Below are 24,798 nucleotides of genomic sequence, written 5' to 3'. Positions count from 1 at the left end.
CACTGAAGAAGAATGTCAGGGTTGCAAGGTTAGGAGAAAAAGCCCTAAAAAGTTAGTTGGGAAAAATGTAGGCAAGACCAATTTGAGACATGAGCTTTATTCTTTATTCATTGAGTTTAAATAGGCCAAGCAAACATTTGAATGTCTGAATGAATATCCAAATTATTATTTTTTTCAATTATTTCCATTATGACAACACTCTGAAGCCTTAATCATATGTCAGGCTCCTCAAATACGTCAGGCAACCTGTTCTCATGTGGCATGTGTGTGCCCTTACACACATCTCTTCCGGTACAGGACAGGGCATTCTGCTAGACGCAGGTCTCCTGTGGGACTAGCTGGAAAGTGAGGAGGAATCCTTGGTGATCCCATCTGGGCTCCCTCCTTTCTTCCCAGAGGTGAGCCAGCTCCACCAGTTCTCCCCAGCTGTAGACCCACCAAGATGTCTCCTCAATCCATTTCTCATGCTGATCTTGGGTGGCACGCTTAGGGGCTCCAAGCTCCAAGAAGGCAAATCAACAAAACAAAGTCTTTGCAGTGGTATTCTACCTGGCAAAGCAAACACAGGGATATTTGCTGATAATGTCCAGTAGCAGATCTCAATTACTAGCTAGTTTTATTAGGATTTTTGAGTCAAAACCTCAGATAGTTTGATCAGGGTTAACTCAGATGAACTTTTGATGGTCCAAGACTAAATTGTTTCAGCTGAGGAGTTCCTGCTTTGTGCTTATGTTTTTCTTAATTTTTTTTACATACACACATATTATGTAATCCATTTATATGTGTGTGGGCATATAAAAATATACATGTATATTTATTTTCTATATACTGCGAGTGTACATATGTACACACATCCATTGTTCCAATCTGACACCCCCAAAAAGGAATTACATGGATTTTCATGAAAAAAAGCAGTGCAAACATAGCACCACTGCAAAAATCTACTACTGAACACAGAGCTTTCTAATGCGAGCTGCATAATTGAGGTTGAAGACACCTAGGACACAGTAAAAGGGGTTCCTCAGTTGCAATCTATTAATCCTTAATTGGCATTTTTCTGACTTGTATCCAGTAATGAATATATGTAGCATACACATGCACATGCATACAGGTGGAGGAACACAGATCATCTGCCAACTACTTCAAAATAGTGTGCAAAAGCTTTCCGGACTGTCTGATATCTCCTTCTGTCTCATCACTGAGCTGAGAGCCCCAGCCAGCAACAGCAACTGAGTAAACCAATTTTAGGGTCTCTCCCTTTTACCTTACTCCCTGAAACAGCTCTGATTTGTTTAAATAGGAAAAAAAATGATGACACTGGTATTGGAGGATAAATAACCTCACACATTAAATTACCCAGCTCGTTCAATACCAGGATCTGCAGACAATATTGCCTTTATTAATTTATGAGTTTTATTATCTTGATTTTTCATTAAAATGCAATAAGTTGGTCTAACTCATAAAACAGATAAAGTGAAGCACAATAGTTCATTTAGCATTGATCCATATATGTAACTCATGTAAGAAGGCAGCCACAGTTGTCATACGCAAAACCATACCCAATTCCAAATGCTACTCAACAATTAAGAGTTAAACCAGAGAGTAGTGCCTAGCCTTGCCTCCCTGATTCACCAGCATATTTATTGCTCATATTTCCACCAGTTTCTACCACAGTATCACCCAGAGACTGGGCTCATGTCAGTGTGTTAAGTGTGGCCAAGCAGGAGGCAGGGAAATGAAGTAACTAACTTGCCTGAGACCACAGTCAGGAGCAGCTGTTGAACTTGCTCTTGTGGCACCTAACAGATCACAGAGCCCAAAAACATAGTGCCTCTCCCCTTCCTCTCCCCATCTCTACTTGGCTGCTCCCGATGTGCTGTGGGCACAAGCCTGGGGAGGAGGACAAGAGCGAAGGCTCTTGCGGAGAACGCAGAGAGCAGTGTCCTCTCGAATGACGTCCAACCTGCTTTGCAAAATGCAGCCCCCCCGCTGCAAGCGGGCCACCTTCTCTAGCAAGCTAAAGGAAATAAAGAGTCCAAAAGAGTGACAGGGCTATGTGGCCTCTGGAAGCCTTCCTTGAACTGCTGCCTGGCAGCAGTCTGCATGGAAGGAGGAACAGCATTTACTGCCATGTCGAGTAATTGAGTGAAATTCAGGGGCTGGATTAAAAAAAAAAAATTGAGAGCATGAAACCTGCTGTTGAGAGGATTAACATGTAAGAGAAGATGCATAAACACATTTTAAGTGTGAGAGGCTTTCACCTTTTTTCTGTGAAATTCCAGATTCAGGCTTTTCCTCCTTTCTAAACCAGCCAATACTTGAGGACAGATGATCTGTACTCCTCCATCTGTGTGCATGTGCATGTGTATACTACATATATTCATTACTGGATACAAGTGAGGAAAATACCAAGAAACTCATGTTTGTCTACCCATTAATTCACATATATATGAATTTCTTAGCATTTTCCTCTTATAAAGTCAAAGAGGTATTAGAAAGGAGAGACTTCCCAATAGCGTGTAGCCCCTACAGTGGAAATATTATGTGTTCTGCAAAGTCGTGTCTGAAATGCTGCAGTTTTTACAGCTGTTGTGCAGGTCATAGCCAGCTTCCCACCGCCTTCCCTGTCGGACAGCATGCTATTGCCTGTTGTGGGGTCACTGCAGCTCTGTGGGACTTGCTGTGTCTCAGCAGAGTTCAGCTGCCCCAGATACTATGCAGTAACAGCTTCATACAGCAGACACGCGGGCATTTTCTCATGAGCCAGGGTGATGGAAAGTGTTCTTCTTTTCAGTTATCCTTTTACTGACATTGAAAACTCATTCCCTAGTCCACCGAGAGCAAGACAAGAAAAAGCCTGGCAGTTTTAGGTTAGACACTGGGATAGGGTCCATGCTGCCAAGGATGGGACATGCTGGAAGGGCTGTGGTTGGATATCCCTGTCACTTGAAATATGTAAGATGAGCATGGTAAGAGCAGAGGAAGGCAGGGACTGCCTAGGACTGTGTGATGAACAAGGGGGAGGACCTGCCACTCCTACGTGCTCACAGAGCAGGTGAAAAAGCACTATGTCCTGCTTTCCATCGGCACCTTTCTGGGCTGGTGCCGCAGACAGGCCTGCAGCACAGCACTTCTTCATTTGGATGATGCAAGTCATCTCCAGCAATATACTTCTCCTCCCTTTCCTGGGAGCTGCACTGCCCACATTCAGTGGCAGCGTGTCCTCTGCCCTGCCCGGGTTGGGCTCAGAAGGTCCAGTCCTCGTGCCAGGACCCCAGCCTGGTTATTGGTTTGGCCAGATGGTCCTGTCTGAGGTCTGGGGAAGCACCCTGAGCGCTAAGTTCAGTGACTCAGAGAGAATACAGTCCCAAATAACTTGGCAGATGTGCCACCTTCCTCAAATGCCAGGTCTGCATTCTGCCTGTACCCCTCAGTGGCTCTGCAAGGCTAACAGTTCCCTCCCCATGAGCTCTGCTCCCCATCTGGGCCCGCAGCAGTAAGCCTGGCAGTAATCGGAGAATAGCCCAGCATTGTGAGAGAGTGAAAGCAATCAAAAACTCCTAACGGCTCAATTTGCTTTTCCTTCTGGATTTACACCCGAGGTGCATCACATTGCTTAAGAGTCCTCAGTCAAGCTTGAGAAGTTTAGTATCGCCAGCCTTACCCATGTCAGCAACAGCTTACCCCTCCTAAGCAGGTCTTCCTCAGTGTGAGTAACGGTGGCAGGATGGGGACACAGATGGCATGAAAATGCAGGAAAAATTACCGCATATCTTGTGTTTAATGCATATTTCTATTTACTCCTCCTGGCAAGCCTGGGAAACTTAATTGGTTATTTCACACTTGCATCACTTTCTCCTTGACCTTAGACCCCTGTCACTAGCATCTCCAGCAACACTCCATAAATGACAGTAAAAACATCTGATGTGGCAAGTGGGCACTTTATGAAGAGTGATATGGCATCAATCATAATTAACCCACATGTCCCTGTCACAGGCTGGGGCAGGCCCCATCACATCTGGTTTCCTGTTTGAAAATACTTTGCTTTATGTAGGTTTAGCTGATAACAACCAAGCGACTGATCTCTAGGCAAGGGGAGCTGGTAAAAGATGAATTATCTGTCACACAGAAAGATGCCCTGGCTGTGAAAACAATCAAGCACATTCATATGGTTTTATTAGTCTCTTTTTCTCCCCACCCGCCTGCTTGGCTTTGTTTGTTTTTCGGATTGTTTAGCAGCTCAGCATCTGCTCTCAAAGCCTTTTGGAAAACACTGGGGTAGTTGTGAAGCACCTGAGTCCCACAACGGCATGTCTTTTCCATTGTTTGTAAAGGCAGGGTCGTTCCCTTTGTTTCTTGAATCGAGTGCCCCACCTCGAACATTTCAGAACTAGTGTTTCTTTACGCACGCATAAATATTAGTTGTATCAGTTCAAAATGAATTGACACTCTGCATGAGCACAAGAGGTGCTGTGGGTCCTTTTCCACTGAATTGTGAATGGTTGGAGACTAGAAATCTTGTTTCTGGGCGGACTGTGCTGTAGGAAGTTGGAGTGGGTGACTTGCAAGGTTCCTCCCCTGGCTCTGAACTGGGCAGGTGTCCATCTATACCAGGGGTTGGGTCTTTCACTTCCATGTCTGTTTAGCCTTGGCTTATGCTAGGATAGGTACATTTTTGTTTCTTAAGGCAGAAGGTAGCCTGCAGAGCAACTGGGAACCTGGAACTGAGACAGACTTACGTGCTGCCCTGCTGCTGCTTGGGTGTTTTTGGTTTTCTTTCAGCAGAGCACGACGTGACGTTAGAGTTTTAAATGGAGCCATACGGTAGCTCCTTGGAAGAGGTTATGTTAATTGAAAAAAGATCCTGCGTTTGTTTGTGATACAAGCCACACCATAAAACACAGGCAGTGCCATTTGATCAGTGGCTTCGGTTAACTATTTTGGTGAATTCCTGGTGACCAGTTGGAGTCAGGGAAACATGGGCCTGTCAGCATGGTCTTTTTCCTCTATTGTTCCCTTGTGCATTAAGCCTCCCTGTCCATATCTGAATCTTCAACTATTGCCTGTCTTTTTATTCTTTTTCCAAACAGTCTGGTCCCTTACCGCATCCCAGTGTTACTATGGTAATGCAAAGACCTGTCACAGCACTCTCTGATGCTATAAAATATACTAAAAGTATATTAGGGGATGCCACACTTCAGAACTTCAAATGCAGCAAGGTTTCATTGGAAGCTGTCTTATTTTCCTCTTCCATTGCTTTCACTGCAGGAAAGGCAAGCTACGCTGGTGGGCAGAGTATGCTTCTGGATATTGCCAGCCGTTCAGAGTAACATACTGCATGCAAACAGTTCCAAAGAAATCAATGGAAATGACTGGATTAAGGTGCCACTCAGCAAGAGTTAAGGATATTGGAATCTGGACTTCAAAGCGTTTAAAACATAACCATTTAAGTATTCCTAGCACAGCTAAGGAAATACAGTGCACTCATGAATTTAAATGCTATTAAATCCAGAGCCCAAGCAACCTTTGAAAATACCATGTGCACCCCCAAATCACATAGGACCCCCAACATTTTTACTTGCTTTTAGGTAAGAAGTGGGAACTGTAGGGTTATTGTCTTCTCTGGATATTGACCCACATACATATGCAGGTTTCTAAACTGGAATGATATCTTTTAATACTTTATCTCCCCCTGAACTGTGGAGACAAGTCCATTTTCCCAATGTGCCTTAAAGGCTGAACTCAGCTGAAGTTGTTTAAATGTTTAAGAAATCTCTGCCTGGTTCCAATGTGTACATTGTCTACTCCTCCCTCCAAATAATCCTTAGACTGTATTAAGAGTTAAAATGGGAGCTTTTCTGCTCTTGACAAGGTAATAAATCTAATAATGTACTGCTAACAGAGCTAAATATCTCATTTGAGAAAAAATGGAGCAACGTTTTTTCCTGAGCTGTAAAATATGTTGAGTGATTTCATTTCCTTCGTATGCAACATTAGCATTTGGCACAATCCACACATGCTCCAAAAGAGAATAAAAGTTGTCTCACCCATGATACCTGCTGCTGTGTTGCTGCCAGGTACCTGCTGCACACTCTCCACCTCTTGGTCTATTTCCAGTAATAGTATGTGTGGTTTTCCCTCTTACTAAAGAGAAAAGAAAACAAGCCCATTCTGGCATTCACTTACAGGCTATAAAATTCAAATTAGCATTCAAGACACAGCCGCCTCTACCTACAAAGGCCACCTGCACCACTAATTCTTCATTTTCAGGCATATCCCTCAGTCTGCCAAGGTCCAAATGTGAGACGTTATCTGACCAAGTCCTAAAATAAGGGATGAATAGAATATGAGTGGGGACTGTGAGATGACATAGGAGCTTTTTTTTTAAACTCTAAATAGCATTCAGTATGTCTCTGTCTGTGAGTCTTTATTTTTGATGTAGATAGGTTTTAGTATGGAAGTGTGGGGAAAAGAGACCATATCTGGGAAGATGACTGTTGTGCCTGAAGCCCCGTAAAGTGAAGGTTTTGTTTTCAGGAGCTAAGGTAGAAGGGTGCAAGAGGAATTCTGCCTGCCTCAAATATCTCTGTCACCTCTGCTATGTAATTTATCTTCTAAAAGGAGAGCATCTGGGAATCTTTTAGCATTAAATCTTTTAGGATTCACTGCACAAAATATCCCAAATGAAGTTCTGCTCTCATTTTTGCTCCACATAACTCACTTAGGTACACTGAGCACACAACTGGGTATGACTTACATATTTATATGTATGTACATATGTGCATACATATATAAAATTTCACCATTCTGTTCACGGTTTGCAGTCTTTGATTCTTGTGTGAAACCTTCTTTATCTGTTGGATGCTTTGTAGTCTCTAATGGATACCTATTTATGCTTTCTAGTCCTTAGTTTAGTAGTTCTTCATCTAATTCCTGCAAAATCAATTTCAGTTTCACGGACTGGACTGCATTCTTTTATTGCTATTGAAGGCAACTATTGCAAATTAATATAAGCATATACATATCCAGCCCCCCACTTGTGTGCATACATGCATCTGTCAGTGTTTTTCTGCCTTTTTCAGTTTCTCCTTCACACTCCAAATACAACTAAATCTATCAGTCAAACAACTTTTATTCTTCCTGGATATAATTTACTTGGTCATTTCCTGCATGTCATGGGCTTCCTTTTCATATTACCAAAATGAAACCAAATGCTTAGTTCTTTGTGTGTCTCTTAAGTCTTTTATATTGATTATACATGGATCACTTCAAAGATATTAGATCTGGAAAGATGTAAAATAACAATCTTTTTAAGTACTATTTTGCATTAGCATAGAATACCTTTTACATATCTGTGAGAAGGTCAGCATTAAGAGGTTGTGCTGAAGGGAATATAGATTGCTGAATACAGACTGTATTTGTTGCTATGTTTCTGTGCTGGGTACTGTTTATTGAGCGTTTTGTTAGAAAAAGTGTGGGGGGTGGCAGGAAGGAAAGCTTCCTATTTGTGTTGATTATAGTAATTGACAATAATAATAAATTGATTATAATTAACATGGATGTAATCATTTCCCATCTGTAATGATAGAAGGTGCTTAGATACTTGAAAAATAGTACAAAACAAATGGAAGAATTGTTTGGTTTGCTTGTTCACATCTTGCTTCCCAAGTCCTCATATCTTGGAAGGTTTTTTTGGAAAGGTAGTGGCCTGGTGGCCTGTGAAAGGCTGCCCGTGGGGTGAGATGGGCCTTCCTGGCGAAAGCAGTGCTGGAAGGTACCTGCTAGCAGCTGAACAGGTTTGGCCAGGACTGAGAGACCCCAGCCAGGAGGGATGCAGCAAGCCGGGCACCATAGCCCCGAGGGGTTGGAAGGGAGGGAGGCATTGTTCACAGAGATGTCCCATCTGGCTCAGGAAGCCGAACCCTGGTGGTTCTGTGAGACCATCAGGGAGAAGTCCTGGGCCACTGCAAATCCAGCTGATGTAGAAAGGAACCACCGTGCTCGCAGGTGGTTTTGAAGGGAAAGTGCCAGTTCAAGTGGACACTCTCTTCCCAACAGTTTCCCTTGTTGCACTTCTCTCAACAGCTTTTTCTACCTGAAGAGTTGCCCTGCTTATGTTTGTTAGGCCTTGGAGGCAAGGGATCTGAAATCAGCTTGCTTCTTACAGCAGACTTGCATTAGGAAAAGGTGGACATCACTTGTGATTGATAATCACTTATGAGATTGATGGGTCAGCTCATGGTGGATTGTCAAATGAATCAGAGTCAGAATGCTACAGCCTGGTCCTAAGAGATGAGTCTCCTTGGTGGGCCAGGTGCTGTATGGCATAAGGAAGTGTAGGACCACTGACTTCTGTAAAATAATGTATCTTCTACCAGCTATGTAGCTTGCCCCGCAGCTCCTGTGAGGAATCTGCATAGTCCTTTCACATACTTTGTTTTGTTTCATTAATTAAAATCCTGTTGGAGCATTTTGCACTCACTCTTTACCCAAATGTCTATGGGAAAATACATCCTTTTAACATACACACTATTCAAAATTCATGAATCCCTAGAAACAAAAATTAATAACAGTTTGCTTTTTTTATTTGAGCAGTTTCCATAATCAGGAAAGAAATCCACTACTTTTTTCCCTACCTCTTAGCATTATTTACAGCTCCATGATACTGTTTTTATCACCTTACAAGGATCAAACCATTATTTTAATTCTTAATAGTTCCCATAGAACATGATGTAGCAAATATAAAAGCGTAGAGACTCTTACAAATTTTTGAAGAAAAAACACATATGAGTCAAATAGCTTTGTAGGTATTTTTAATTCCTCAAAAGCACAGGATAAAAAATGCCGTTGATAGTTTTTCAGGCGATTGATATCAGCAATAAAAAAAACCCCTAATTGTTTACCTTCACAACAGCAGTCACTACTTAGAAGAAATATGTATGTTAATGCAATTATTCCAAATGTTCAGAACCTATCATTTGCAACAGTGTCTGGAGTAAGAGAAATATACTGAAATTGCATCGTTTTCACAAGGCGTGTCTCTATAACAGCTCTCCAACTTTTTATGACAGTCCCTTTACTGAAGACTGGAACAGTATTCTCCTGTCAGGAACACTACATCTTCTCTTCACCTGCTAACAGCCTCTCTTACAAACGTGTAGAAAACCTGTTTACACAGTCCCTGAATACACTTCTGCTGAGGACTGGTGTAGTTTATGCTGATGGAGAAGGCTACACCAAACCAAAGCCACCTGTTTTTTCCTATAACATGACAGACTTCTGGGCTATCATGGACTACCAGGGCTGCGTGGCAGTAGATGCAGGAGGGACCAGTCTAGTCTAAGGTATTTCTACAGCTCCCTGTTTCTGTTGTGTCTGGGCGTCTTACCCAGACTGACTGATGGGAGCCTGTTTTACAGATGTGGAACTGAGGTAGGAGAAGACTGAGACACAGACACACAAAGCATCTAGGTGTCTCCAATAGCTGCTTGAAGTCTCTTGAGAGTTAGGCCTATATCAGATTCTGGCCAAAGCGATTTTCTCCCAAAATATGTGGAAAACCGGGGAACCAAGAATTCCCATAATTCCATTAAATGGAACTCTGACGTTGCATGAATATCACCGCTTGTGTCTCAGTTGTGTGTTTAAAGAGCAGGAGTCCGCAAATCTAAAGATGTGGCATATTACTCAGTTTTGCATAGAAAATATGAATTCTGCTGGAGGAAATGAGCACTGATTTACACTGAAGATCCACATCGTCCAAAAAATCCTGAGACCTTTCCCTTGAAATGTGGAGATGGTATGAGAAAGCATAAAACAAAAACAACCCCAAAACCCAAACCTTGAGCTTTTTAAAATATCGCTGCCTATTTCTAAACTCTCAGATGTCATTCATTTAATATTTTCAGATATGACTTTGGAATGGTAAAACTAGTGATTGAAAATCGAATTGGATCTCTGCTGAGAGCTGGTATTATTAGATAATTGCATATCTCTGCAAGCTAAGACTTTAAGGCTTGTCTTGCAGAGTTACACAATCCTTTTCATCCCGCATCCTTTCTAAGTGCCGCAAAGCTCTGCTGGACTAAGCATGCATGAAATCTGTCATGATGTTAGCAGCATTCATTAGTAACCACAGCGCTGATGTACATTAACATTTGTGTTGCTCTCTAGGCAGATCGCTAAACTTCAGGCCCATTGATTTAGACTAGAAGAACACAGAGCACCACCTACGTTCCCACATTAAACCATCTTGGCTACATCCCACTGCAGTAGATGGCAACAACGTCTGTTCTGTCTTAGGGCTTTTGCTTCTGTTGACAGGCTGTAATTTAGGTTGGTATGCAATAATTCTGTTGTTGAGTACTCTGGTGACATGAAGTTATTTTTAAAAGTAAAATAGTACAGAAAAGGAATTTATAAAAGTTTCATTGTTGTGTTCCCAAAATCTAGCTCCTCTTCCATTCTGCTGAATTTGTGCTTTAGTTTCTTGGCTAAGTGATGAACTTGGAAGGCACTGGATATCTTTTACTATCATATTCTAGAGTTGGAGGTCTCAAGTGCTCAGAATTGGACCAAAAAATTGTAGGCTTGGCGTAACAATACATGTTTTCACATTTTGTTCCAGAAGCATGTGTTTTTGTTTTTATTTTTAACAAAGGCTGAGATTCTGATATCTGTCTTAACACTTTTAAACCCGGGACATTAAACACCCCTAACATTTACTTATAGTAAAATCAAGGTTGAGAGCTTGTCCTCTCCACTGATCTTTCTACAGCTTATATTCCTGTTTTACCTACACTCTCCTTTAATATAGTCCATACATGATATATTGCCTTAAATTATTTATATTTCAGATTTCATGCCACAACACATATTAGTTCACTTTGAGGTAGAGCCTAGTGAAGGTCTGGAAAGCATTTCTGAAGAATCAATACTTCCATGATTCAAATGGTAATAATTAAACAAGGATAATTAAATAATCAAGCAGTTAACTTAGTCCATCTTGACAAAGTGCCCTTCCGTCTTGTAAAGGTGAGATTGTTAATGCATGTAATGATTAAAAGTAGCAGTGAGGTGGCACTTACTTAAAAGCGTCTGTTCTTTCTGCTGGGATGTGTGGTAGCTACAGACCTCTCTGTGCAACATGTGGGCTTTCTTTACTTGAAACTGGGCCATTTGGCTAATGTGCACTCTCCTTTTTCGAGATTTGCTGAGCTTATGCAAATGTTTATAATTTAAATTAAAATTATCTTTGATTTATCTACAGCCGCACAAGGCCAGCTATAACCTAGTTTTACCTGTATGTAAAAAGTTCCTAAAAGAAACACTTACTGCAAGCAGACTTTTGGGAGTACAGGTCTGTAACCCTCTCCCTAGTCTGCTTTTGCTTGGCGTGACACTGAAGTCCCACAGGCATAGGCACAGGCAGACATCATGCAGACTTGGCAGAGGGAGAGCACCCCTCCCAGTTCAACCAGCCAGACTAGAAAGGAGGACAAGAAAAAGCCAAGTCACATAGAGGAGCGGTCATCCCGCATCCTGTTCTCCCATTCCATGTATCTGTAACAGCTAAGCATCAAAGCGGTGGCGGGAGCTCTCCAGTGGGGAAAGTTACTTTGTGTGTGTTTGCAGGCTTGGTGCCCCCAAGTCCCCTTGAGCTCTTCAGGAACAGGATCAGACCCTTGCTGAGGTAGTTGTAGTCTACTCTCTAATTAGAAGCATGCTGATCAGTTGTTAAAATGATGCTCCCAGTAGACCTGAATGGGCCTTCCTAAGAAGAGCCTGAATCACGCCTCTCAGCATGGTAGTCTGGCTGATCTGAAATAAAAGGTATGTTTGTCAGTTTTGTGTCACACTTTCTCCTCCCCCTCCTGGTAGGGAGGCTGATATGATTAGAAGCAGCTCAGACATGCCTTTTGGATTGCCTGCAGCAATACTAGCAGGGACTTTGTTTTTTTGGTTTCCATTTTTAAAGCTGGGCTTGGTTCCTTCCAGTTCTCCATTTCAGTCGCTGTTCTGAGGAATACTCAGCCTGCTGAATACATATGGCCATTGGTGACTTGCTTAAAATAACCCCAGAATTCTGGCTTTTGGCACAAACTGGGGAGTGAAAATATTTAGTCAGAGGTATACTTGGATGTTTAAGAAGCAGACAGCAATGTTTGCAAATAATACTAAGAAATAACCAATGGCTTCTTTTGAAATTCTAGAGAAGCCAGAAATGAGGGTTTCTGTATGGAATCAGAGTCTGGAGAAGTCAATCAATTGTAGCGATTGCACCGATGTTCAGCAGTAATGAAATCCAGAAGGGTAGAGTTCACAGCAATGTTTGCAAGAGTGAGTTAGTGATTTGTGTTAACACAGATCATTTATGCTGTGCCAGGTGCACATGTTCAGCTTGCCCAACTCAAGCTATGGACCTGCACTGAAATCCCAGAGCACTAAAATCCTGGATCAGGTTCCCCATTGACTTGATTTACCTCTGTACACGTCTACATGCTCCCTGGGAGGAGCGGGAGCTGTGTGAAGTAGGGAACGTATCTTGAGGCAAAGCCATGCTGCAGGGATGCCAGGGTAGAGTAGGCATATAGTCTGGCTTTACAGTAGCTGCTCAGCTGTCATTAACCATCCAGTTGCTACAGCCTGGCAGCAAAATCCTCCCAAGGAACTCTAATAATTTGGGTGTTTGCTGGAAGTTCAGGATTCAGCTTTCTGCTGAGCTACAGCCCACCAGATCTCTCTGTGACTTTGTCTCTCTGTTTTATCTGTGCCGTGGGGAAAACAGTGCAAAAATGGTCTAAAGCTAACTCCAGTAAAGGTGCTGAGGTACTTCTAGACAATGACAGCACAGAGGGCATAGGTGGCGTGTGGGAGGAACAGTTGTCTGGGGGCTACAGGACTTTGGACCATTCCTGTTGGTCCACTTGATGAGATGTTGGAGGGGTGGCTCTGTGCTTCCACATCCCCTCTCAGTTATAGCTGTATGTACCCTGAGAAGTGTCCAAAGCACAGGGACACTGTATGTGAAGAGCAGAGAGGTAGGGAGCCAGAAGCAGGCAACTGGGCAAAATAATCAGACTGAGGAATATTTCTAGTGACTCCAGTGAAGATGTTAAAAAATGAACAAAAATAAATGCTTCAGACTTTCTGAGAAAAGTCTGAAGGAAGACATACCCAACTTGACCAGTCAAAGCACCTAGTTTATTTGGTTAAGGAGGGGAACACTGGCTCCATCTCCACCACTGTCTGGCTCTAAGTGTACTTGGCAGCTGTGAAGGCTGTTGTGAGGCCTGGGGAGCTAAGCTACATATGACACCTGGCAAATAGATTAGTGCCACAAACTGCACATGGCCAATTTCAGTCTTGGAGCAGCAAAGGCCAAATTACCTGATTTTTCTCAGAGTTTCAGAGTATCTGCAACTTCTCCTGACCCTGGGCTACTGTGGTACATCCTTAAAGTACCTAAATGATGGATCCTGTGGATTCTGTTATTTATTTATTCTGTGAGAAATAATGAGGAGGGAAAATGGCTCAACATTTCCCATATAAATAAAGTTACACTCTATGTGAAACAGAGTTTAAAAAGTTAAATTCTAGCATAGCAAAAACACAGAAAGCTCAGTATTAAAAGACCTTCTCAAGGCTTAGTGAAAATTGTGACCCAAGGGCCTTTGCTTTCCTGGTTTCCTATAAGGAATGTATTTTCCATGAAGCATTAGGCTATTCTGTTTTTGCTAAGTTTCTCAAATGAGAAATCAGTTTTTCCACTGAAAACAGACCTGTGTGTGTGTGTGTGTGTGCGTGTGTACGTGAACCTGTGATTAGCTGAAAGACAGATTTTTCTCAGGTAATAGCTTGCAAGGAAATTTCCAGCCATCTCTCTAGGAGCCTAACTTGGGTAATCCAAGCTCTTGGCTCTAAGGTTTTCTGAAAGCTAGCATTGTTGTTATTCATTCATGAAAGCCTTGGCTGGGAAAAACATTTCAGATCCAGCTTACCTGAAGCATGTATGATCAACAGCTCTACTGCACTTGCTGGATAGTATTGTAAGCGCAGTGCTGGATGAGAACTAGACCCCTTGCAGTGCCACGTCTCCTTCAGTCACTGCTTCTGCATTCAGATTTACACAATGTTTGTTGTGTAAACTCTTCTTAAGTGCTTTATTCTTGCCAGTGAAGTCCCCTTCTGCATGGCACACCAGTTGCCTTCAAACTGCAATGCATTGCTAAGAGCTTGCGGTGCAGTGTGTGTCTAGTTTAATGCTACTGGTATTATGATAAATGTTGTGTGATACTAAATTAGGGCTGCCAAAGATTGATATGACTTTTATCCCATTTTTTAAATATGTGTAAAAGTGTCTCTGCTGTAGAGTGGCTTTTTTTTGCCAGATTTATGGGTGCATTTGTGAATAGCGGTGTTGTGTGATGATTATAAAACTATTTAAAGCATTCTTTATTGTTCATTAGCATTACTCTGTATTAACTCATGATTATACCCTGATGCATTGCATTTTCAAAACTCAGGCCCCATCATATGAGAGTCTGAACAATTTGATCTCATTTGGACACTAGGCAGTTTCGGGAGGAATACTCTATCACTTGTTTTCAAGCAGAGGCAATAGCCTGTCTTCTTCCATCAGCTTGTGCAGATATTTCCACAAACAGCATAAATGACTGGTGGGAAGCTTTCCTATGGGCAGCTTATAGAAAAACCACACTGTAGATAGATACACTGGTGTTCCCTGTATGATTTACCTTTCAGAGCTTAGGGACATGGCAGAAGTCAGCACGCTTAGAAATACCTTGGTCTATTAGCCTTTAGCCATATCTGTCAGAAATGGAAAACCCACGAACATCTCTAGGCCACAGTTGCACGCTTGCTGCAAAAATAGCACGATAGTTCAATATGTTGCTGCCCTCTGGTCAGTCAGCAGGACAGTGGGATCCCTCAGGGCAGGCGGCCCATTTAGTTCAAAACACCTTCAGGGGCTTGAACAGCTGCTGTAGCCAGGGAAAACATCCCTCCTGTAAGGAAACAATAATGGTGGCTGAGCACTTCTAACGGACTTCAACAGCAAGCATAACTGCCAGACCTTCAGTGGCTCTTAGCATGTTGCATACTGCTAAAAGGGCACTTGGAAAAATCTGACCGCTAGCATTGCATTAAGTGGAGCTAAGCTCCTTCAGCTACCCAGCCTCACTGGTGAGAATTAAACATCCAAAAAATCCAGCCCTGAGCACCACAAACCCCTCATTTTTTGACATGAGGCAAATCCCAGAGATGCGCATGAAAATAACTTCCGTTGCCTTCAGAAGGCTTGGGATAATGTCATTATCCCAGCTGCTCTTCCTCCTGTTGGTGAGCACGTATATGTGGGAATTGCCCGCTGCTTTTTTGGCAGCAGACTTGCATCAGGTAAATATCACAGTGTACTGGGATCACTCCTATGCTGTTCGTGACTTTTGTTTGCTTATAAGACATCTGGTTCTCTGAATGCGGCATCAGCTTGATTTTCTAGCTCCTTTTTTCTCTTAGTGACAAAAGCCCAATCTTGAATGCCTTTCCCTGAAGTCAGGAGCGCACTTCTATGCATTGTAGCCTTGCATGCAGTGGCACTCCGATTGGATTTCACATGGACAGCCGATGATAACATTTTATTGAATTGGTGCATAGATTAAATCCCCTCAGCCATGACAATTAAATAGGAAAAAATGTGCATGCCATTTACAGGGATAATATTTAATCAGAAATAGACAAGAACATGAGTCACCAGCTAGAAACAAACCCAGTCTTGATATAAATTCAAATGAACTTGTTCCAGCTGTTCACAGCAAAAAAAAGTAGCTTTTTTCAGAGATGCGGCAACTGCAAATGAACCTAGTAGAATTCAGCCAAAAAACCCAGGTTTTTGAGTGCCATACCTTCAGGGCATTTCAAGGACCCCATGCCACAGGTTATTGAAGCTGGCTGGGCAAAACAAATATGCAGTGACACAGGCCAGGTCCCTAGAGAGGGGCAAGGAACATGCTGAGCAATGTGGGCCTTGTGAAGAGGGTACAGAGCAATTGCATTTTGCTAGGACTTCACATTGCAAGTTGGGTTTCCAAACATGAATGACAGCAATTGCTGTTATGCTCCAGTCTCATGATCTTAGCTACAGCCCCTGCAGCCTGCACCACGGGGATGACACCACGGCTGGTGTCTGGTGCCTTAGGTGGAGACAAGGCATCAAACTTGTCGCTCGTTGCGACAAACTTTTTGTGGTACAGCACATTTTCATCGTACACAGCAGAGAGAGCACTGGGCACTAGCCTGCATTTTTGTCAGTCAGTTAGTGTTAATCAAACCCAAGACATGTATATAAATTATTAAGAATGGTCAGAATCGAAAAACAGAGGCTGGTCGCTTGGGACATCAGCAGTTTGGAGAAATTCCTGTCGTTTTCAAGTTTACCATAACCTTTTTGGTAGAAAAAACAAGCTGGACATTTCATGCTGACAGGTTTAGTTGCACACTATGACATTCCAGCCTGGCTGGAAACAAAGCAGGAGGAAGCTTCTCATTGAATCTTTGCTCCTGCCTTCAGCATAACTAAGAATTGCAAGTGAAAAAGGAAGATTTATCAGTTCTGCTAAGATTTCCAAGCATGCAACCCTTGACTTCTGTCCCCACCCCCAAGAGTCTGAATCATATAACATATGTGCCTCTTTAAATTGTTGTGACTACAGTGGCATCTTAAATTAAAGCGTGCAAGGAATAATTCATCCTGCCAGAATGTCTAAGGTGGTTCTTGCAGTGGCATGCATTGGGACCCGGCTAGCAGCATCCCCCCGTCCGCAAGACATCCCACTTGCAAAATCAAGGCTCATCAATTAATTCCTTTTAAATTTATTCAACGGGGTTTGTTGCTTCAGATGTTCAATAACTATAGTGCCTCAAGGTCCCCCACACAAAAGTCTAAGCAGGATGCAATCCTTGTGGTATCGACCTCAGAACCTTTTCCAAAATTAGTGTTATGTTAACTTGACAGGGTCTTTCCCCTCATAAGCCCCTGTTAAGTGAGGTTAATTATCCCAGCCTTTCATTCTTTATTAACCCATTTCCTGTCACCTGCCCAAACGGATTTTGGCTGACAGGCTTGTACATAATATTCCACTTTCCATTTTAAAACTTGGTCCTGTATTCATTTTATTCTGGCCCTGTGAAACTTGGCTGCATTCCAGCCAGCGCTGGAAAATCAGTGCTGATCTTGCAGAGTGCCCCTTGGCCACCTCCTTTAAAATTCTTGGCTATGAAGTAACTAGACTACTGATCTTCATATGTCCAACTTTAGTAAATGAACTAGTTTATCCTGGCTAGGAAAGAGAAACATTAGTTACATCTCCCCAGACATTTACCTCAATGAATGACTCACAGAAGTTGCAGTGTGGATCAGCTAATGAGACTGAAATCAGCCACTCCGCTAAGACAGGAAAATGTATTTATGTCTTCGAGGAGACCTTGTGCATCCATATATGCCTCAATAAAGAAGATATATACACACTTAGTTAGAGAAAATTCTACATCATCTTGTTATACAAGCAATAGCATGAATGACAACACACAAACAAGGAACTTGTGCAAGGGTATGGATTGCAGCACTGCCTTTCCCGGAGTGGTGGTGCTGGGGCTGTGACATGGGGCTCTTCACTGCCAAGCCCTTTCGTCTTCTATTTAGCAGAGATGCATTTTCAAAAAGAACAGTAGGTGACATCATGGATAATTTAATGTGGTGAATTTAATGTTGAATCAAAGACAGAGAGGGAGAGAAAACCCTGAGCATTCATCTAGGAAAGGAAACTATTTCCAATGTTGATTAATATCACTACTGATGATAGGTCCCATAGGCTCTGGTAATGCGGGAGAACTACTCTGATTTCCTGATGCTGCATAAAAGGAACTTTGTTCAAAGCCTGACAGTGCTCAGCTCAAACCTCTTTGCTTTTCAAGGCGAGGCACTGAGAGGAAATGTTAAATAAATTAGTCTCCAGCAAGTGGAGAGAGTTCCCATCCTTCTGATTTGGCTATAATTGCCAAGCAAGATACCTGTAGCTGCTGTACACTGGTGTAGCATCCCTAGAATTACATCAGGTTTTACCAGCTAAAAAACGAGCCCACTTGGCACATTTCTCCATCAGGTATTTATTCCCCTTTGGGAAATGGGGCAGCACTGTCTTGGCCCTGATCAGAGCTCTGTGTAGGAAAGGAAAACAGTGAAACCGTGATGGCCAGGGATTAAAAAGATGACATATAAATTATAAGGGGATAAGGTAAAAAAATCCAAATGCAAGGGTAAAAACAGACATAAACTATCCAGTTCTCATCTAGCAGTGACAAAAGTTAGAGGGAAGCCACTTCTCTGCTTTTGCTGACATCCAGGAAGGGAGAGTCGCATTTAGAAATGAATCTGCATTACATCTGCAAAGGAAATACACTTTGTATAGCAGATACGTGTTTTCAAAACAAAAAATAGCAGAAAACAGGACTGGGAGGAACCTCAGATATATCTATTTCATTCCCTCTCCAGTGGACACTGTCTTTTACCTTGCTTCTGTCCTGCCAGAGGTTTGTCCATCCTCTTCTTTAGAACTGTCAGCAAATATGTTTGTTTCAGTGTGTCACTGTCCACGCTCTTAGAAAACTTCCCTCAATCTTCATAGCTGCAATTATTTCTGGTCTCCGTATTTCTTGTTCAATCTGCAGTGGAGATGTAGAATGATTCATTCCCTTCTTCCTTACAAAAGCATTTTATGAAGGCTGTTATTGTTTTCCCCTGAATATTCTTTCTCTAGGCTAAATAAGCTTAGTTCCTGCAATCTTTCTTTGCAGGTCTTCTTTCCTAGACCTCTGACCACTCCAGCTGTTCTCTTTTGGATGCTTTCCCACAGCACATCCCCACATGCAGCCCCTTCTTTAAAAGGGCTGCAACACAAACAGTAACTAGCATTATTCCTGCTGGTGAAAAACACAGCAATAGCTCTTATAAACCTCATTCATGAAGAAAATCTTGTAAATGCCATTTATTCTGCTATGGCAGTGACTTGTCTGCTACAAGGTGTGAGGTGCATCAGCTGCTTCTTTCTCTAAAGGCATACTAGCACCACAAGATGGGAATGCAACTTGTGGAGATATGCCTGAAGTCCCTTTGCACTCAGTAATTCAGGCACTGAAGGTCACAGAACTGCAGCCCCCAAAGCGCAGCTCTAAGCAAGCTGTTGATAGTATTAAGGTCAGCAGATTTCTTAGCCTTGCTGGAAAGTTGTATTTTGGAAGAATAAAACCTGAATATGTGATTTATTATAAATATTTAGTGTGTGCATCAAGATAGAAATGGCCCTTTTTTGGCTTGGACTATTTACATGCCAGATAGACTTGTTTTCTGACCTTGAAACCCAAGGAAAGTAGGGTCCTATTGTCATCAGTCGCTGTTCTGGAAACAATCAAGCCCTCCTGAATGCTAGGACAGCTGCAGAAAGAGCTATTCTCTAGGCTGTAAGACCGCTTTCATCACTTGGAAAGCTCGTACAGTTATCGGATGAGGGAGAAACAGAAGGAGGATCAGCAGCAGTTCTGCTAGCCTGAGTGCAGCTTGCATTGAGCCTATTTCCACCATGCTTCAACAGACCTGAGGTCAGGTTACGGACTGGTGGCCTGGCTGCTTGGCCTTGTCTGCGCCTGTGCTCAGCCCGCCCAGACCTTGTGAAAGAAAGCTCAGGTCAGTGCAAAGGTGCTCCAGGCTCTTGGGAACTGCAGGGCTTGGGCTGAGTCTGCAGCATGGATGGCAGGGTGCAGGCTGAGGCTGCGGGAGAGGCTTAGATCCCTACTTAACAACTGTGCAGATGTGCCCACCAGAAACTCCCTGGGGTAGAGGAACAGGGCTCATGAGGAAGGCTCAGTGGGAGACCCCATTACTATTGTGTGTTCATAGCAGCAGCAGCAGCAGATCTGCTTGTGTACTGCAAATTCTGCTGCAAAAGGTGTTTTTTGTGCTGAGATCTGCATAGGCACCAAACTTGCCTCCTCTTCATCCTCACTGTCGGAGTCCTCCTGGACTGCAAGGTGCTCACAGCGACAGTGGGCTGGAAGGAGACAACACATTGGGGAAAGCAAATTGCACTCATCTTTTTTGGTTAAGAGGCCATTAAGAAGGACCTTTTCTTAATGACTGATGCACTTTGTCATTATCGCGAAAGTCAATGAAGTCTCGCCAGCCTAACATCAGGGGAAAACCATGGCAGATGTCCCTTCTACAGAACAAGTTACATTACAAGCTCAGTTGTAGCCTAGCTACAGTTTTACTGCGTGTACTCAAAATATTATGGTTGTAGTTGTTCGGAAAGAATGGCTCTGACATCAGGCCTCAACTGAGGGGTAACAATACATTATTTTCTTCCATAATACTGGTAGCAGAGACTTCAGAGAGTGGAGCTGCTTTCTCTAGAAATGAAAGAAACACAAAAAAACAGCAGACAGAACAATGGAGATTCCAGATTGAGGGGAAATAGACCACAGTTAAGACGTTAAGCGGGACTTGGGAGATTTATGCTCAAGTCTCCCACAAGCAACTTTCTGTATGTCCATGAACGAATCCTTTAAGTTTCCGGTGTTTCAGTGACCCGTTTGTAAAGTGGGGATATCTTTTGCTTAATTTGAGCTTGCTGATGCCAGTGGATTTCTTTGATGTGACCTCAGCTGGCATTGCCCATAAGACATATATATTTGACTTATATGTATCTTATAGGGGTTTGTACAGCACCTTGCACAATGGAGTCCTGATGCTACCATGCAGGGGGCTGCCATAACACGCATCAGAGTCAGTAAAATACTGGCATATCACCTTGCTATCTTCTATCTCAGTTTTACTTTTGTTGGTAAATTGAAGCATAAATTGTTTAGTAGCATGTGTGTCTGTACATACAGGTGTGCACATGTGTAGTTGTAGTGGTGAATAAGTAGGAAGCTGTAAGACTTTCCACGTTACCAAGAGCAGCTGTTATTGGACATGTTTGTACTGGGGAATCCAGGCATTCCCTAACAGTCTTTACTAAATTCATATCCAGAGGAATGAAAACATGTACTTGCTTGAAAAGCCCATGCATACTTCTAAAATGAACTGTTAGAATAGTCTTTTATCCCTATCAGGAAGATAAAAGCTTTGCTCTTGTTGTAGAAGACCTGATTGAAAATGAGGTAGGAGCTTTTCTTTTCTCTCTTTTTCTGTCTCTGTGTGTGCATGAGAGAGAGAGTTGCTATGGTGAACAAAGGGTGGAAAGAACTCTGATTTTTCCCCACAATTTTGTAATCTCTTTCCTCCTGATACTGTCTATTTTCTGAGATATGTGTGTGTGTGTGTATTTATTTATATGAAATATATATACATGCATGCAGTCACTTACATGCACGCACCCAAAGCTACGCTGGAAAAAGGCATATGTGACTCTTCACCCCATAAAGTGACAGTCATCTAAAGCCAAGGAGTTCATTTTTTGTGAATGGTTCAGCTGATGACATTACTCGGATATGTTTCCAATTTAAGCAAAGCAATCTTGGGAGGAAAGGATGAATCAGAAAAAGACTTCTAGATTGTTAGCATTTTAATAGCAAAGCAAAGGCCATCCCCACCTCAAGGTTCATGTGGAGGTGCAGCAGAACTGTGTATGAAGAGCTGAAAGCTGTTATATTAAACATGTCATCTTCAGCCACTGCAAATATAAAACCAAAAGGGATGCCTTTTGTTTTTAATAAGCCATGTTTTTCGCTTATTAAAATGGCTATAGTGAGGATAGTATACACGGTTAGACATTGAAGGTTTATAGAACAAGAGATTTGCTAGAAAATGCCAGTGCTAAATGAAGGGATTTTGCAGCACTGATAGCCCCAGACATGGCAGAACAGACTGGGGAAAGAGCAGCTGGGAGAGGAGTTAGCAATATGGCAGCCTTTTCTGGCAGGGAATAGGGCATAAAGAGGCGGATGGTTGTCACTGGGATCACGGCAAAAACATGTTGGAGGGCACAGAGATAACGGCAAGGCAACAGAAAGACTGGAACTGAGCCAGCGAGAGCACAGGAACCTTCTGGGGTGAACTTAGGCTTGGCTCCCGGCACGAGCACTGATAAATGCTTCTGGGAGAGTGGGAGATACTTCAGGAGTTTTTAGTAAGGCAGAGGCAGGTTTCAGCCTCATGTTAACCTTGCCATACCCAATGGGCCAAATTCCTTCTGGGGTTAAATCCCCAGACTGCAGTACATTCCTGCCTTTGCAGTGAGCTGGGGGAAATGCTTCACCTGTGAGCTTTGCGATGAAGCTGGGAAACGCTCGGCAAAGTAAACCCATAAATAGAGCTGCTGAGGAGATTTTGCAACTGTGTGTTGCTTTCCACTGGGGAATAATGATCAGCTGACAGGAGAAGGGAAATATTTCAGAGAATCATGTTGCTTTTGATGAAATTTCAGTTCAGACTTCAGAATATGCTGTCTCTAGCTTTTTAGGCTGGAATGTTTCAGTGTTCTGTCTGAAAATGACTTTTTGTTTCAATCTTTATCTTTTTAGATGTATCATTTAACTGTATAAAATCAAAACTGATACAACGTCATTTAGAATAAAATTCTACCAGCAGCTCCAAACTAATTTTTTAAAACTTAATGTAATGACAGTTTCAACATTTATCTTGATTCTACTTCTTTTAATGATAGTTCTTTCTGTGAAATGAAAATCTAGTCCTTTCCTATCTCACCTCCAAACAGGTGACCCCCTAGCACTCATGAGATATCAGGGCCTATTTTGCTGACAATAGTGCAAGTTACGTGGGTACACATGGTTAAAAGTAGAGAGTCCTGCACACACATCTTTCCAATGTCTGGGTGATTTTCTTTCCTGCTAGGATACAGATCCGTTTTCACAATTGCTTTTCTGGCCTGATGTCAAGACTGTAGCAAGTGTAGAAAAACGTTGGTGGACCTGGCACTTTTGACCAAAGTATTGGACTATGGATATGTCTAGTTCAAAATATGGCAGGCATCTGCTAAAAAAAGCTTTCTGCAGCACTTTCAAACATACATAACACATATCTCCATATGGAGAGCCTGGCTAGCACAGTCTCTTAATCCATATTAGCTTAGTATCTCTTACTCATGAAATACAACAATGGGAAGTGCTCCCAGTGGTCGTTAAACATTACTGCTGTGATCTTTGTTCTATAGTTTTGTGGCTTTATTATTTTACAAAGGTCAGCATTAATTCAGCAGTTTTCCTGCCTTTATTCCAGTAAAAACCTTACAATATCCATTTGGTCCTAGCAGCTTATTATTTGTGGTCTGGTGTCTGCCATTCAAGGCTTAGTGAAAATCCTGAGAAATATGATTTCCCACCTGTCTGTTTGCGTTTACTGCTTATATCAGTTTTGAGTAATGTCTTAGCCTACTCTTTCCTTTCTTACAGCTGTACCTAAGAATAACTTGTAGTCAGGCTAAAGCATAAGGATCTCTGATGGCACCTGTGTCCTTTTACTTTTAAAGTTAAGAACATGCACAATGGGAGTATAAATCTCTTTTACCTCCACAGCTTTTCAAATTTTGTTTTGTTCATTCAGCCTGGGATTTTGGACAGGTACTCTGGAGACCTGGGATTTATTCTTGTCTCAGTCATTGCCTTCCCGAGAATCCTTGAGCAAGTGACAGAATCTGCTGGATGCTCAAGTCTTCGTCTGGCAAGAACATATCCCTTCTTTAAGGGCTGCTGTGGGATAAATGCTGCTGATGGAGGCAGCACACTGAGAACCGTGGTGACAAAAGCCATAGAAGTGCTCAGTTGTCCAGGCATCTCCCTCTGCCACTCCAAATACACCCTGCTTTTACAGTCCTGAGTCTCAGTGTTGTTTTCAAAATTAGCTCTGACCTTCTAGGTGGATTGCTTCCATTTAATGAGCATGGCAGTTTCTTTAATGAACATCAGAGCTGGGTTCCGACTCAGCTAATTTGATTGTGTTTTATGCATCAGTCAAAATCCTCCTAGTAATCTGACCTTGACGAGGATGTAATGATGTTGAATGCTGGTCTGCACTTCCCTTTCAACAATACGGTGGGACATTACAGTGAAGAAGGTTCCCCTGGTCTGGAGTCCAAACCTTACCTCAGACCCTGTCTGTAATAATATTTCTCTGGAATTATTAGCCCTTCAGATTATTCACAAAGGCACAGTGGTGCTTTCTTCTCCACCTGCAGAGATCAGGCCCTCTTACTTTCTTTACCACCCCTTCTTTTAGGTCTTTGTGTTGTGTGTGAAATCTAAACAATTACTGCAGAAAATGAACATGTCTTGGAAACAAAGAGAATGCATTTATTCAAAGGGAGGGTTGCTTTCTCATTTCTGAAATTAAAAATGGAGAAGAGTGGGCTGAAACTTGCCTACAGGCTTCTAGCAAGGCTGCTAGATAACTTTCATAACATATAAACTCCAGAAAGTACTTTGGAAGAAGATGACAGACGGTAATTAATTTAACAATTAGTAAAGTATCGATTCATGATGTCTTAAAATTTTTTGTTGCCATTTAACCAACCAATAACTTATCTTGACAGAAGTAACATTTGGTTCAACATTTCCATTAAGCATACAGCCTCTTTTCTGATCTATCAATCACCTGGGCTTGGTCCCCAACTGTCTCCCGCTTGACAAAGTGCACAAGCGCAGTCCTTCAGCCTTTCCTCACTCATCAGTCTGGAGTACAGAACTTAAATGCTTTTGTTAAGGTAGCAGTCA

The sequence above is a fragment of the Apteryx mantelli genome, chromosome 5 (genome assembly GCF_036417845.1).
Source record: "Apteryx mantelli isolate bAptMan1 chromosome 5, bAptMan1.hap1, whole genome shotgun sequence".
NCBI classification, from domain to species: domain Eukaryota; kingdom Metazoa; phylum Chordata; class Aves; order Apterygiformes; family Apterygidae; genus Apteryx; species Apteryx mantelli.
This window is presented reverse-complemented; position numbering follows the sequence as displayed.